The sequence below is a fragment of the Hirundo rustica genome, chromosome 9 (assembly GCF_015227805.2).
Source record: "Hirundo rustica isolate bHirRus1 chromosome 9, bHirRus1.pri.v3, whole genome shotgun sequence".
NCBI lineage: Eukaryota > Metazoa > Chordata > Aves > Passeriformes > Hirundinidae > Hirundo > Hirundo rustica.
The window spans coordinates 1,660,573-1,675,692 of record NC_053458.1 but is presented as its reverse complement, the minus strand read 5'-3'; the positions used below and the strand labels follow the sequence as shown (position 1 = coordinate 1,675,692).

Sequence of the window (15,120 nt, the reverse complement as noted above, 5' to 3'; positions counted from 1 at the left end):
CCTGCCCGCACCCCTGGCTTAGGGGCACCAGAGCACCTCTACCCGCGGCCCCTACGATCGAGGGGATCCAGCGGCCCCGCAGCCTCTCGGACACGGGGAACGCGGAGCTTCCGCACCCCGGACGCGGCCGCCGGGAGAATCCCACGCCTCCCCCGCGGAGCCTCCCCAGGAAAGGCGCCCGCCGCCCGCACCGCCCTCCCCGGCTCCCCGCGGCCGGCCTCACTCACCGCTGCCGTGGCGCCCGGCGAGGCGGAGCGGCCCCGCGGGGCGGCCCGGGGCGCTCGGTGCGGGCTGGCCGGGCCGGGCGGTGCGGACACGGACACGGACGCGATGCAAGCCGGGCGGTGCGGACACGGACACGGACACGGACGCGGTGCAAGCCGGGCGGTGCGGACACGGACACGGACACGCTGCAGCCCGGGCCGGGAGCGGGGCAGTCGGGGCCGGCCCGCGGCGCAGAGCTGAGGGCGGCGGTCCCGGCACGGCGGAGGCGGCAGCAGCGGAGCATGCGCGGGGCCGGGGCCAGGGCCGAGCCCGCCCCGGGGAGGCGCCTGGGCCCGGCTGGGGCACCGAGCGGGACGGAGGGAGGGAAGGAGGGAGGCTGTGGGGTGGGAACGGCCCCTTCTAACCCGAAGCGAGCCGGGATTCTGCGGTCACCTCTGTCACCGCTCGGACACTGCCGGAGTTGCGGGTTCTTCCCTCCCCTGGTGCCGAGGCTGAGGGTGTCACCTCCGCAGATACCCGGAGTTTGTCACGCTGCGGTTTGAGCTAGAGAATTACGGAATCGCAGAATCAGTGATCTTGCAAAAGCCCCCCGTGACCATCGAGTCCAACCAGTGCCCGATGCCAACCAGCCGCACGGCCCAGAGCTCTGAGTGCCACCTCCAGCCCTCCCTGGACACCTCCAGGGATGGACACTCCAAACCGCCCTGGGCAGCCCCTGCCAAGGTCCGAGCACCCTTTCCGTGGAGAAATTCCTGCTGATGTCCAACCTAAACCAGCCCTGGCACAGTTTAAGACCATATCCTAAACAGAAGAGGCCGACCCCCACCTGGCTACAACCTCCTGTCAGATTCTTTTAGGTGTGTTGAGATTATCTTTTACAAATCCACAACCTCATTTCCATTCTCACGCCGGTGTAAACAACTCGCTGAAACGAGGAGACGCTCACAATCCTCCCATCTGCACAGAAAAGAAACCGGTTTCTTCACTGCGGTTTCAAACTCTTGTCAAAGTCACAGGAAACAGCACAAGTGGAAGCAAAGCGAGTAAGAAAATTATTCCGTTCAATGAAATCACTCGCCCCTGCTTCCCACACACTACACGTATCTGGCATTTTCTTCTGACAGAAGAGTAAATCTGCTGCTGCCTTTTGGGGGAATTGTCCTAAAAGATTAATAGGTCATTAAAAAACCCATTCTGACAAATACTTCCCCTCCATGTAACTCAGACTACGCACACCGACACCATTTTATCGAGGTTTTCTCGCGTGTGGCAGCACCAGTTGTGAAAGGCCCCTTGCTGTTCTGAAGCGTTTACACAGCACTGCAGTGGCTCTGCCACAGCTCATCTGCCTTTTGCCTCAGCAGTCCCAAATTCTGACCCTTTTTTTTTCCAGGAAATCGAGCTGGGTGTCAGGTGCAGCCGGGAGTCAGGTGCTGATGGTCCGGGAGCGCACATGTGCAGGTGGTTGTAATTTACAAACTAAAGGAACAATCTTTGATTCCATTTTCCCCCTCTCCCAAGAGGAATCAAGCCAGCCCTTCCCCACCTGTTTCCACAGCTGTCGGGGAACCAGCAGGGTGTCATTTGGATGGTTTTGCACCATGTTAGCCTTTTTCCTCAGCTACACGGCCACGGGGTCTAGATTATAACCATGCACTGTGGGGAAACACTGGAGCCTCACCCTGGTTCCATCACTTTGGTAATCTCCAGATTAGAAAAGAGCCTGAGGCTGGAAGAAGAGAGGTTAAACAGCGCAGATGATGGAATCATGGAAGGGTCTGCATCGGAATGGACATTAAAAATGAGCCAATTTCACACCCTACCACTTTCCACCATCCCAGGGTGCTCCAACCTGGCCTTGGACACTTCCAGGGATCCAGGGGCAGCCACAGCTTCTCTGGGCACCCTGTGCCAGGGCCTCAGCACACTCCCAGGGAAGGATTTTTCCCCTGACACCGAAGATACATGTGGATGTACCATGGTTCCCAGGCCTGACCTCTTCCTGTTCCCTCTTCCCCATGTTTTACCTGCAGGTGCTGCTTCCAACAATTCTCTTTCCTTCTCATCAGCCCTTTCCATGGCTTTGCCTCGATAAGGATAAAATCGGTTTTCTTGGAGGGTTTTCAGCATGAAAGCCACACCAGAGCTGCATTATTTCTGCCTTACAGGCAGGACTCGTTTCTCAGCACAGCAACTGATGCTGCAAAGGTCCTTAAATCCTGGAGCTGCTCAGCCCAGCCAAGGTTGTGACCAAAGATTGCATAAGGGGCTTAGCCTGGGGCTGCTCGTGGAGGAGAGCAGCTTTACCTCTCCTCCATCTAAATCCATGCTCAGAGCCCAGGACCACATCCAGGAATGACCCAGGCTCCCAAAGGCCAAGTCCTTCAGCCAGAATTAAATTCTCGCACACTTTACTTTAAAAACACCCAGCGGCTGAGCTGCTCTGGAACTTGGATTTCGCTGAGACTGTGTGTTCAGTCTCCCAGCCCTGGCTGCTACAGAGCTTTTGCCTTCTTTTCCTTGATTTTGGGACGCTGCTGATTTCCCCTGGTTGTTCCGTGACATAAACTGGGATGAAATCAACACGCTTCTAAAAATTTCTCCGAGAACTATGTTAATAACAGGGGGAGATTTTCAACTTATACCCAAAATTGTCTGTGTTTACCACAACATTCCAGCCTATGGGAAGGATGTAATTTTGTATTAAAACTCTTAAAGAAGTATTCTCTAAGGAATTAATCATCTGTATCTGTGGCTGACTTTGTTTTCGTGCTTAGAAAGAGGCTTGCAAAGAGCTGCAGAAAAGTAAATTTTTTATTTTTTTTTCTTCTCTCTAAGTACTGTACTGGGGTGCAGCGACACATCTGAAGAATTATTTTGTATCTTACATCCTTCTTTATTTTGCAAATTCCAGGACGCACAGATATTCTCCACCGAAGAGGCAAAATACAGAAGACAAGATCTGACTGTCCTGGTATTTGCGATTTAAAAATCAAACTAAATTCCAATGAATTTCCTCTTGTAGCCCTCTTTAAAGAAGGGGTAGGGATGGATGCACAGATTATCCCTTTCTTGTCCACTCTGCAGCTTGATTTCAAGCTTCGCCTTTCCCTCTGAAATGGGATATTTCCACTCTACTTTAAACAGTATAAATGATCTAAAAGCTTTTTTTATTCATTGTATTTCAAGGTGCAGTGAGGGGCACACGGTAAAGTGCTTTAAATCACTGACGGCATCATCTCGGGATTGACAGGACTTTTATATAAAGGTGATTTAACACTCTCTAAGTGGTTCCAGTTTGTCATTGATTTGTTCCTGGCGGTAACTCTGGGGCCTGGTTCTCCTCACTCGTATCAGCAAAATTCAGGAGGATGCAATGAAGTCAGAGGCACCGGGAGATGAGTAAAAGGAGATGTAAAATTCCTTAACCTCCAGTAGGATCTGAAAGCATTCTGAGAACAACTCTGCGCCCTCTCACGCTTCTGCAGAGCGTCATTGAAATTAGAAATAATTTTATGAATTCTGGTTTTGGTCCTGTCCGTGCTGGAGGATGGAGAGCAGCCAGGATGCAGAGTTTTGGTCACCCAAGCAAGCCCTGGGTGCTCCAAAGCAGCCTTCAGCTGGTTTTGTGGGTACCCCCGCAGCCCATCCCCACGGAACACCTCAGGGCCCCCGGCTGCTCCTGGGAGCTGTATAAATAGACACCCAAGTGCACGAGTCCTTCACATCTGATCTGCCGCTGAATTTATCTTCGGCTTCCTGTGCTCACGGAACATGCATGAAACCCCCGCTGCTGACACCGTTTTCAGAGGGCTCTGCTTGGAAAAGCAAGTGACAGGATTTATTTTGAGACACGGGGAAGGTGTGAATTGCTTCCGAGTAATTAACTACTTCCAAAGATGGTGCTCAAAAGCAAAACAAAACAAACCAACAAAAAAAACCCCCAGTTTTTGGGGTGTTTTTTTTTTGCTAATTATCTCAGCTATTTCATGTCGGTAGTCCAAGGGTACTTGGCAAAAAGGAGATCAGATTTTGTGCATCCAGAGCAGCGCTGGTTTCGAGGCTGAGGGGGATTTCCTGGGCAGGGCTTGAGCGAGCTGCCAGAGCCGTGTGTGGGAGGTGGAACAGGAGCTCAATTCCCGACTTTCCTGGCCGGGGGGATGGAGTTCACTCGCTTTGCTCCAAGCTGGGGAGTGTGAAGATGCTGCTGCCGTGTCTCAACCCTGCAGTAGGCGTGTTCCTGTTGCTGCTTGCCTTCACTGTCTGTTTTTTCCCACTGCCGTCTTTCTGGTTCTTCATTGTTCTTACAGCAAACCAAACCAACAGTTTTATTTTCATTTTCCTCCCGTATTTCTCTGCCAAAAGGCATTCCTTCTGTTGCCTTGCTGGGAAGCAGAAACTGGGTTTGTGTAGAGCAGCTGCAAAGGAGGAAGATGGTGATGGTGGCCAGCTCCAAACCCCGCTACTGGCTCCTCCCTCCCCTGACCTCCTACTCCTTCCACCAGCACGTTTTTCGTGTGCTTCAAGCAGATGAATAAAATACATCAAGACAAATCAATACTGCCCAGAAGCTCAAATGCATTTTCTTGAGCTCATCCACTTCCCAGCAGAGCCCTTTCCAGAAGGATGAGCTTGCTGCTGGCACGGCTCGCAGGTACCCACTTGCTGCCTGGCTGCCTGCCAGCCACACCACTGGAGCTAGACAACGCTCCTGCTCACAGACTGACTCCACATCCACGGATATTTATGGATATATATGGGTATTTTTTTTTTCTGGGATAGATATATATATCCCAGAAAAAGCTGTACGTGCAACAGCTGGGTTTTATAAGGGCAAGTGTAGCACTTACTGGAACTGGGGTGTGCTGGTGGGGAGGCACAAAGCGGGGCACAAAGGAGAGCGGTGACCTCAACCAGAGCAATGATTAAATATTTTTGGATGGGAAATGCCACGTCTGTCACCAGAATGATACAATATTGATCATGTCCCTCTCTGTGCACACACCCCAGAGCTTGTGTACATGGCTGGGGCATTTCTGGGGTCATGCCCAGCACTGTCCAGGGTCCCTGTCCCATCCAGGGGGACACACGTGACACAGAGCACGTAGCATTTCTAAAATCTTTAATGCTTGGACAAATTCCAAAGCTCACTCTGCTGCTGCTGTTTTCCTCATGTGCACTTTTGGAAATTACAATTCCTCGCTCCGGGTTATAAAGCAGTGTTTTGAGGTGGGGTTTACCATATTCCCTCTCCCTCTGTGAGGAAATTGGGAATTAAGGTTGTGTTTGCAGGAAGAGTGCTGTTCATAATGGCACAGAGGGTTCAGAAATCCAGGCAGGAGGGCAAACAAGCTCCAAATCTGGAGGAAAGTGGAGTTTTTTCCCCATTAAGAAGGAGCTGAGTGCCCCAATCCTGCTGTACACTTGATTCCAGTGCTTTAGAAATTTAATCTTCAACACCGTCAATTTTGTACTAAAAAGCAATTAAAGAATACAAGCAGAAGTCACTGAGGTGATGAGTTTACTTTGTGCTAAAGTTACTAAATTCTGTCTTCTGTTACTTGTTTGTTCTTTGGACAAAAGCAAAAGTGCACAACTGTAAAGTGGGGCTGGTAGCTACATTTACAAGGAAAACAAAATGTTAAGTACTTTGGCTCAGTTTACTCGTGCTGCATTTCAAACAGGAGAAGTTGGTTATTAGGCACTTCTAGAACTTTTTAGATTTAGTTCATTGTGCTGAAATAGACTGTACATAAAGTATAATAAGAAGAAAATGATGGTATAAAACGTGGCTATGGTATAACACATGGCTGCTGTGGGAAGGGAAAAAAGAAAGTGTCAGAGATCTTAGAGACAGAGAAGTGTGATGTTCTTGCTGGTCTCTGTCACCCTGGGTCACCTTTAAATGGCACAGTCCACATTAAGAGGAGAACTGTCACAGTGCACTTGAATACGGGATTCAAACCTACTGAGAACACCCAGACTGCAACACCAAACCTGGTGGAAACAGCTGTTACCTTTCCAGTCCACCAAACCTATGGAGGTGAGGGGCAGTGTAGGGATTTTCTCCCATCTCACCGTTTTCCTCATTTCCTCTTGTATTTCAGGCAGTTGTTTTAAAAGGCTGTGACATTTCCCTTAGCTGAGCTCAAGAGGTGAAGAAGTGAGAACTCCACAGTCTAAGAAGGAACCAAACAGACCCCATTTCTCTAACAATTTTCAGACAAAACCGCCATGAGTTTTCCTTTAATGGGGTGCAAACACAACTGCAGATGCTTGGCACATTTACATCCAAAATTAACTAGGCTTCACTAGCAATAAACCTCTGGGAATTTTCATTTCCAGGGTCTCTGCTGGCTACTGTTCAAACCAGGAGTGCAGCAAGGCTCTGGATGCTGGAGATGCAGATGTTCTGCACAGGGAGATTTTGCTCAAGCAACCACGTGAGTTTTTTATCACTCTGGGAATGCGAGCACACGGGTTTGAGGAAACTGCTTGCACATGGAACACACCATACCAGGAACGTGCTCGTGGAGCTTCTCACGTTGTCCCTGTGATTTGTGTCCCTCTCATCCAGCACAGCCTGTGCTTCCATGGGAGAGGGATTGACTCCTCCCCATCCACTTCCCTCTGGAAGAATCGCTTCTGCCCAAACACCTTTTTGTGTGTTACCTTAAAGTCACTCTGTCTTTATTTAAAAAAAAAGCAGGAGTTCAGCCTCCCATCAAGGAAAACAGCTCTCCCTGTACCAATTAAACCACTGCTGCTCACTGACCTCCCCTGCTCCTCTAACAGCCCTCTCTCCAGGGCTCTTTGCCACCACCAGACCAAACCTGCCTGTGCTGGTGCTGCCCTCAACTCATGGCCTTGAACTTCCCACCACCCTCAGCCCCAGGTTGGTCCCAGAGCAGGGATGAGACCCATGGATGGGGTCTTGGCTCCCGGGATGGGGTCCACAGCTCCCTTGTCCATCCACCAACACCTCGAGCAGGAATCACTTGCTCTCTGCCAGCCTTGTTTTCAGGCAGGAGGAATCTGAGGCTTGTGCAAATGTTTAAACACACGTCTCTCCTGAATTATTCAGTGTACTCTGCCTGCTCCTGGAGTTAATTCAAAGGGAGGGCAGTCGATAGAGCTCTGACATTCACCGTGGAGAGGAGGTGGCAGAGGGAGCACTGACAACTCCCTGCCCTCTCCTGCCCCAGAGGCCCCAGCTCTGGGCTCCCCTGGCACTGCTGTCCAGCACCAAATCTGAGCAAATTTGCCTTAATTTAAGGTGATCCTGCGTGGCACAGACCTGGGGACTGCTGTGTCCTGAGCTATGGGTGAGGCTGCAGTGCCTGACTTAACAAGATCCAAGGGAAAACCTGAGCAGCCTCATCTTTTTCTCCATTTTCTGCTCTGGTTGAAGGAGGCTTTTCCCAGTGGCAGATGCACATCCCTGTGCATCACAAAACCCAAAGTGCAGCTCTCATCCTCCTGAAGTCAAAGGACAACTTGAGATTTCAATTCTAATTTCACCTATGACCTGAAGCACCGCTGGGGGAGTAGAGGTGTCTTTCCTCTGGTTCCACCACTCCCAGAAAAATTATAGTATGTGCTCAATATCAATTAAAGACCTTGTGTAAGAGTATATTAATCCACTGTGCGCCTCTCCTGCTCCTGTGAAACGTTATGAAAAGCAAATTATGTACCATATTGTGCAATCTTGGCTTTCTCTTCTGCCCAAATACAGAAATTACAGCAGTAACTTTGATGCTGCACCACACTGGAACACTCACCTCCTGCTGAGTACTTTTGTCCCTGATCAGCCACCAAATAGTCAGTTTCCCTTGGTGAATCAAGCTAATGACAAAACGTCAAAAAGGGTTTACATACAATCCAACACCTCAGCACACAGCTGTTTCCAAAACCTGAGATACAGGCAGAAATATCTTTTGGAGAAAGGAGAAGGGATCGTGGCACCCTCTGTTCACACACTGCTCCTGGGTGCTGCCTTTTCCAGTTCCAGGGAAAAACAGAACAGTACAGACAGACATACAGACTTCAGCAGAGTTCATTCCACATTGTCCAACATCTCCAGGCTCACGCTGAGGAATCAGACATAAACCCAAGTTGCTTTCTGGTACATCTGATACTTGCATGGCGACACTTTAAGTAGGCAGCTCGGTTTGTAAAGATGTTTAATCACGAAGGTCTGGGTTAAAGTTCAAGTTCAAGTGTCTGCACTAAGCTGGAGAAGATCTGAATGAGCAGCAATTAAAAGAGTCTGACTCATATGGGGCACTGCTGGACTTTGAAATGGCTGAGTGCTTGAAGCTTTGTGGGGAAGGATTCTTCTTGTTTTAATCCAGCAGTAACAGAAGGTACATTTAGGGGGGAAAAAAGAGGCATTTTTGAGAAAGACAACATCTTCACCTGGTTTCAAACCTGCAGACAACGGATGCCTTTAATCCTGATGCTGTCAGAAGGGCCAGGCTGCTCCCAGCAGCAGCTCCCACCCTTAAAAGGCTGAGCTGAGGCTGGGAGCCAGGAGCAGAGCAGCCGTTCCAGCCCGCAGCCTCGCAGCCCCGGGGAGGCATCACAGGAGCAGAACTGCTCCTCTCCTCATGAGGAACGTGGGTGGGAGGGCAGAGTCCAGATGGGAAAAGGGACTTTCCTGATGCAAGAGCCTGAGAACTGCTGGGTAAGAACAGATCCATCTGGAACGGCAGCTGGGACGTGGCACAAGAAACTGCCTTGCCTTGGGATCAATCCCAGAAATCACAGACACCAGAAACTGCCTTGCCTTGGGATCAATCCCAGAAATCACAGGCACCAGAAACTGCCTTGCCTTGGGATCGATCCCAGAAATCACAGGCACCAGAAACTGCCTTGCCTTGGGATCAATCCCAGAAATCACAGACACCAGAAACTGCCTTGCCTTGGGATCGATCCCAGAAATCACAGGCACCAGAAACTGCCTTGCCTTGGGATCAATCCCAGAAATCACAGACGGCTTTAGCAGAGAGAGGATGGACCTTGTTTCTGAGGCTCTGTCACTGGATGCAGGCTGTTTATGTCTTGCTTTAACACGTTGGTGGGAGGAAGTGCTCCACTGGCAAACTCTGAGAGTTGCATTGTTCATGTGCAGTGATATTTGGACAGCAAACCCACCAGTCCATCCCGTTCCCATATCAGTAGGAAGCCACAGGAAAAAGAGATGGACTCTCTGTCCACTGCACTAGAGAGGGAGATAAATTCCAGTAAATGTGGCTGTTCCGAGGCACAAGCAGTGCTTCAGTTCCTGACCCGTGCCAGAGCTCGAGGCTGTGCTTGTTGTGACAGGAAATGAGAGGCACAAGTCTGGGGCGGGCTCTGTGCCCTGTTGAGCAGCCCCAGATGAGTGCCCCATGCACGGCTGTGCCACACACCTCTAAAAACGGCACGGGTTGGTCATTAACCTCAAACCTGAGCCATGGCTTGGCAGGTGAGCAACTGCAATCCTTGGATCTGATCCATAACAAACCTTGGATCTGCCTCTGAGCACTTATCTTGCTTCCCGTGGGCAGGAAGAGAACGCGATGGTCTCTCTAAGGAGTCAGCACGCTCACTATTTCCATCAAGGAGCACCGGGAGCAGCACCCTGAGGACCTGGCTGGATGCACCCGCCTCACCACCTGCTGGATCCCAAAATAGGTGAAAAGAGAGCCCTGGGCAGCTTTCAAATGCTCCCAGGATCCCACAGCTCATCCTCTCTCCGGTCCAGACTGGAATGGGAATGTGGCACGGGAAGGAGGAGCACAGCGGAGTTCCTGCAGGACAGCCAACACAGAGATGACCACTGCTCCTTTTTGGGATAAGCACATTCCTGCCTGATCAAGAGGTGCCTGTAGCCTTCAGAAAATGGAAACTGAGGGTTGACTCTGCTCAGATTTTAATCCAGAATTTAAGCTCTTGCTAGCAGGATGTCGTTTTTTATTGTTCGCAGTTTCTGGTGAGGCAGAGCCCTCCTCCAGAACCAGCCTCGAGCCTCTGTCACAGCAACAGTAATAATTTCCCCCCTTTAAGTGATGCAGGCTGGCAAAATGTTCCATCACGGCTGCACAGCCCCGACCCCGCTGGGCCGGCCCCAAAAATCGTCCAGTGAGCAGCAGGGAAATGAAAAACCATCTTCTTACCATCTCAGGGCTAATCCCCGCGCTCTCCCCCGAGCAGCAGGGAAGCACAGGGCAAAGCCCTGCTGGACATGAACTATCCAGCCCAGAAAGAAGGATTTCCAAACACCGCCGGGTCAATGACCACGCCGAACGTCAGGATGGAGAGTAAACAGTGACCTCTGGAAAGTGCTGCATCAGCCTCGGAAAGAATACCAGCAGTTCCCCGGGGAAGGGCAGGAAGCCGGGAAACAGGCACCGCACGGACATTTCTGTAGGGTTCCGGTTGCTTTATACAAAAATCTTGGGATGTCACACTCCCAGCACAAGCGGCCCGCGGGGCCCCTCTGCCGTCGTGTCCCAGCACTGCAGAGTGAACTCACACGGCGCAAACATCAGCGCCGGCTCCCTGAAAAACGCCTCATTTCCAGGGATTTTGACGACATCGCTGTAAAAATGACCCAGGAAATTCAGTCTCCCACCCACAGAGCAGAGAGCCCAAGGGAATCCTGCAAGGGACTGTCCCCAACGCGCCAGCAACTCACTGCCTGAAAGATTCCATTTGCCACCACTTATTCCCATGTAGAGACCTCTGAGTTACAGCAGCCAGCCAAGATGTGGCATCGATAACAAAAACATTTCAAGTATCTCAAAAGAGTTCATTTTCTCCGTTGCTACAGACTAATTTCTTCTGTTACCAAGTATCCCGCACCGAGGGGGCTTTCCTGTTATTTAATATCCACCAGGTCCCCGCTTTGGGAACCATTCCTGAGCATTTTCCACAGCACAGCACTTCTGGAAGCCCTCCCAAGACGAAACAGCCAATAACGAGGCGAAGTGTGCAATATTTTATTGAAATAAACGCGCCTTCCGCGCCAAGGGAGCAGGACGCGGCGCGTGGCGGCTCCGGGACGGCGTGAAGCTCAGATGGCTGCCATCCTTCAGTTATCACAGTACTGTACCTTTACAAGAGACAGCATCAGCACTGTGATAACTGAGCCAGGGCAGCCTGGCAGTCATTGGGCCCCTCCATGGCACTTGCGGAGTCCTCGGTGTCCCCAAAACCCCGCGTCACCCCGCGGGTGAAAAGCCTCAGGAGGCTTTAACACAAGTGGCTTTGCAGCTGAGGTTCACTCCGGGAAATTATCCACATAATTAGCATTATCTTAACGACCGCGGCGGCTTCTGTGTTTAAAGCAGCAGCTTCTCCTGGGCAAATCCACGCACGCTGGGTTTAACGGAGAAAGAGTAACCAAGCCTCCTAGGGGGGCAGCCCTTCCTCCCCTGAAACCCAGCCAGCAGCACTTGGCTCACGCTGCTCAAGCGCTGGGTGTCAGGGAGCAGCGGGGACAGTGGCAGGCAGCCAGGAAAGCTGCTGGAGCCGCTCCGGGACAGCGGGATCACCGCGGGCACGGCCCCGAGGGCGGCACCGCGCCCCGAGGGCGGCACCGCGCCCCGAGCCCGCCGGGCTCCTGCTGCCTGGTTTTCCTGGAGCTGGGATTCTCCAGCCCGCCCCACACCTTCACCGGGCTCCTCTGGAGTTTGGCACGTGTCTCCAGAGCCAGCACTCCGATCCTTGCCGTGCCCTCCGAGGGGAGCAGCTCCCAGTGCTCACAGGGACTGCAGGAAGCAAAGAGGGGCCTCCAGGTGTCTGAGTTGGCATTTTTAGGTCATCAAATCCACATTAAAAAAAACATTTGAAATGCACAATCCCACTAATTAGTTAAATTACAAGATTCCATCAACCTATATTTACTACCCCCTGCTTTTTTTTTTTTTCCTTCCTTGAAGACAGACACTGCTGAAAAGATCATGGAACTATTTCTGCATCCCCCACTTTGTTGTGTATTTCCACAACTTTACCCTTCTTGCTTTTTTCTTCCCTAAAACCAGGCGTTCCTGAAAACATCACAGAATTATTTCTACAACCCCCACGTTGCCTGAGGGAATTGGATACATCAAGTTCCGAAAGGAGTTTAAAAAAACACAACGGTTTTACGCTGCCAAAGTTAATGTGTTACTAAGTTTCCAATAAAACTCCGTTTATGATATTGATGGACTCCAGCAGCACAAGGAGCTTCCACGTTTTCAACAGGAGGAAGCAGAAACTCCAAAAATTGTTTTTTTTGGTTTTTGTTTTGTGTTTAACACTCCGAATAACTCACCTGGCAAAGAGAAGGTGCTGAGACGTTCCAGAGGCTGTTTTTAAGACAGAAACACAAAACACTCGGCTGGATCCAGCCATGAAAACGCTGCCTTACAAGTTTGCAACTCCAGAGGGCAATGGAGAGGCAAACGTGGAATATCGGAGGAGCAACACGCAGGGGAAAAAAAAAAAACAAACCACCAAACGAAAAAACATTTCTACATTTTAAAACAAACTCCAAACATACATTACGTAAAAAGGGGACAATCAACAGATTATGCAATGCTGACGTCAGGCAGCACAGATGACTTCAGCATGCCCCCCCAAATTTGGAGATTCGCCAGTTTGGGGATTAATCATTAAGGAATTGGCTGTTGCTAGGAAAGCACAACAAAAAAATATTAATGGATTCCGTCCATGCAAGGGTGGGTTTTTTGAAAGGGGAAGGAGCTGCATGAGCAAGGAGCTCTTGGCTCTCACTCTGAGGTGTTTTCATACCACCACTGGTATTCCAGGTGAGGAATTCTAAGTGTGGGATTGGGAATTCTACATTTCACAGGCTGAGGTGATGAGAGAATCGCTGCTTTGCAATTCAAGCATGCTTTGATCACTCTATCAGGATTTTCACTCGTGCTCCAGCAGTTGCTTATCAGTATTAAAGGCAGAGGGTGAACAATTCCTCCCCAGCACCCTCTGGCACAGCAACTGCTGGAGTCACACCCCTATTCCAAGGGCTGATGCCATTTTTTCTGGAGGATCCAGCTCTTCCCCCAATACAAATACAGTGTCTGTTGTCTGGCATCTCACACAATCTCTGATTTTTGCTTTGCTTCAGCCAGACTAAAGCTACACAGACCTGATGCAGAAAGCTCAATAAGTTCTCCATTTATCTGGAAAAAAACACCTTTTTTATAGCAAAACCCACATTAATTTTGGAGTCCAGCACACACTTTTGCTCTTGTTGTTGCTAAGGCCCTGCAAATTTCCATACACTTTTTCAAAAAGCCCTCTACTTTCCAGTGTTTGCTGCCAGTTCTCACCTTTGAAACCCGTTGAAGTTGGCCTGGTTGGTTTTTAAACTCCTGTTCCAGCTCCTGCCCGTTTGGGGCTGGTGATATTTCTGCAGTTGTTTCATAGGAACCAAAATCCCTTCAGCATCGCGGGGACGGGATTGGGGACGTTCCCGGCCCACAGCCCCAGGGCTCGTCCCTCCCCACCCCTACGCACGGCTCGAGGATCTTCCAGCGCTGCGAGCCGCTCTCGCCCCGCACGGCCTCACGAGGTTGTGAGGGCAACAAACCTCATTTCCATCCTCCCCAGCGCGGCTCGAACGCGAATCCCGGCGAGCCTGAAGAGGGAAGAAAACAAACATCTCGTTACGGGGGATCGAGCGGCGTGCCGGGCGGTGACACGGCCGCGGTGACGGGCACGGAGGCTCTGAGGGGCGGCGGGGCCCGGGCCGCCACCGCCGCTCCCTCCCAACTTCGCTTCCAGGGCGCTGCCCGAGGTTACCTGGAACGGGGGCGGGGGAAAGCCGCGCAGCAGCGGCGGGACGGGACGGGACAGCGCGGGACGGGACGGGGACCCCGCCATGCCCGCGGAGCGCCCCCCGCCCCGCTCTCCCCTCAGGACCCGCCCGGGGCAGGGGGGGGCGGCGGCCCCGCCCGCGCACCCCCCGAAAACGCCAGCGCGCCACGGGGCAGCGGCCGAGCCCCGGCGCCGCCGGCCCCGCGCCCTCCGCCGCCGGCCGCCCACCCCGCGGTGCCCGGGGCCGCGCCGGGCCGGACCCACCTGAGGGCGCGGCGGGGCCGGGGCGCGACATGACGCAGCACGGGCGGGCGGGCGGCGTGAGCGCCGCCATCTTGCCGTGTTTATGGCAGCGCCGCGCGCCCCACGTGACCCGCGCCCGCTTCCGGGGGCGGCGCGGGGGCGCGCGCGGGCGGGGGCGCGCGGGGCGGGAAGGGGGGGGGAGAGAACCGGGGAGCGGCGCGCGCCCCCGAGCGCGGGAACGGCGGCACCCGCGGGGGCGCGCGCCGGGCCCGGACACGGGATGGACACGGGATGGACACGGGATGGACACGGGATGGACACGGGATGGACACACGGCTGCGACCGCCGGGAGAGCGCGGGGAGTGACACACGCACAGTGACACACAGTGACACACGCACAGTGACACACGCACAGTGACACACGCACACAGGCACGCACAGTGGCACACGCACAGTGACACAGTCACAGACAGGGAATGACACACACACAGTGACAGTCACACACAGTGACAGTCACACACAGGCACAGTGACACACGCACAGTGACACATGCACAGACATACACAGTGACAAACACACAGTGACAGTCACACACAGGCACAGTGACACACGCACAGTGACACATGCACAGTGACACACGCACAGACATATACACAGTGACAAACACACAGTGACAGTCACACACAGGCACAGTGACACGCGCACACACCAGGAATGACACCCATGGAGCCACGCTCAGGAGGAGTCACGCACAGACACGCGGCGAGTGCCACGCACACGCACAGTGACACAGACACGGGGAGTGACACAGCCACCCCCCGCGGTGTCACCAGCGCCTGGGCA

At 52.5% G+C, this 15,120-nt stretch overlaps 1 protein-coding gene across 2 annotated transcripts in view; it reads right to left on the bottom strand.

The window, feature by feature from the left end:
* Window positions 1-14,347, bottom strand: part of JAK1 (Janus kinase 1) — a 65,758-nt gene extending 51,411 nt beyond the window's left edge. Inside the window, exons 1-2 of one of the 2 annotated variants that reach the window (XM_040073446.1) lie at window positions 14,299-14,347; window positions 13,548-13,855 (exon numbers count right to left, since the gene is read on the bottom strand). The gene's annotated coding sequence lies outside the window, so the exon portion shown is untranslated. Of the gene's footprint in view, window positions 1-227; window positions 287-13,547; window positions 13,856-14,298 lie in introns of those variants that run through there. The other variant, XM_040073447.2, reaches the window with a different exon arrangement.
* Between the last annotated feature and the right edge of the window lie 773 nt (window positions 14,348-15,120).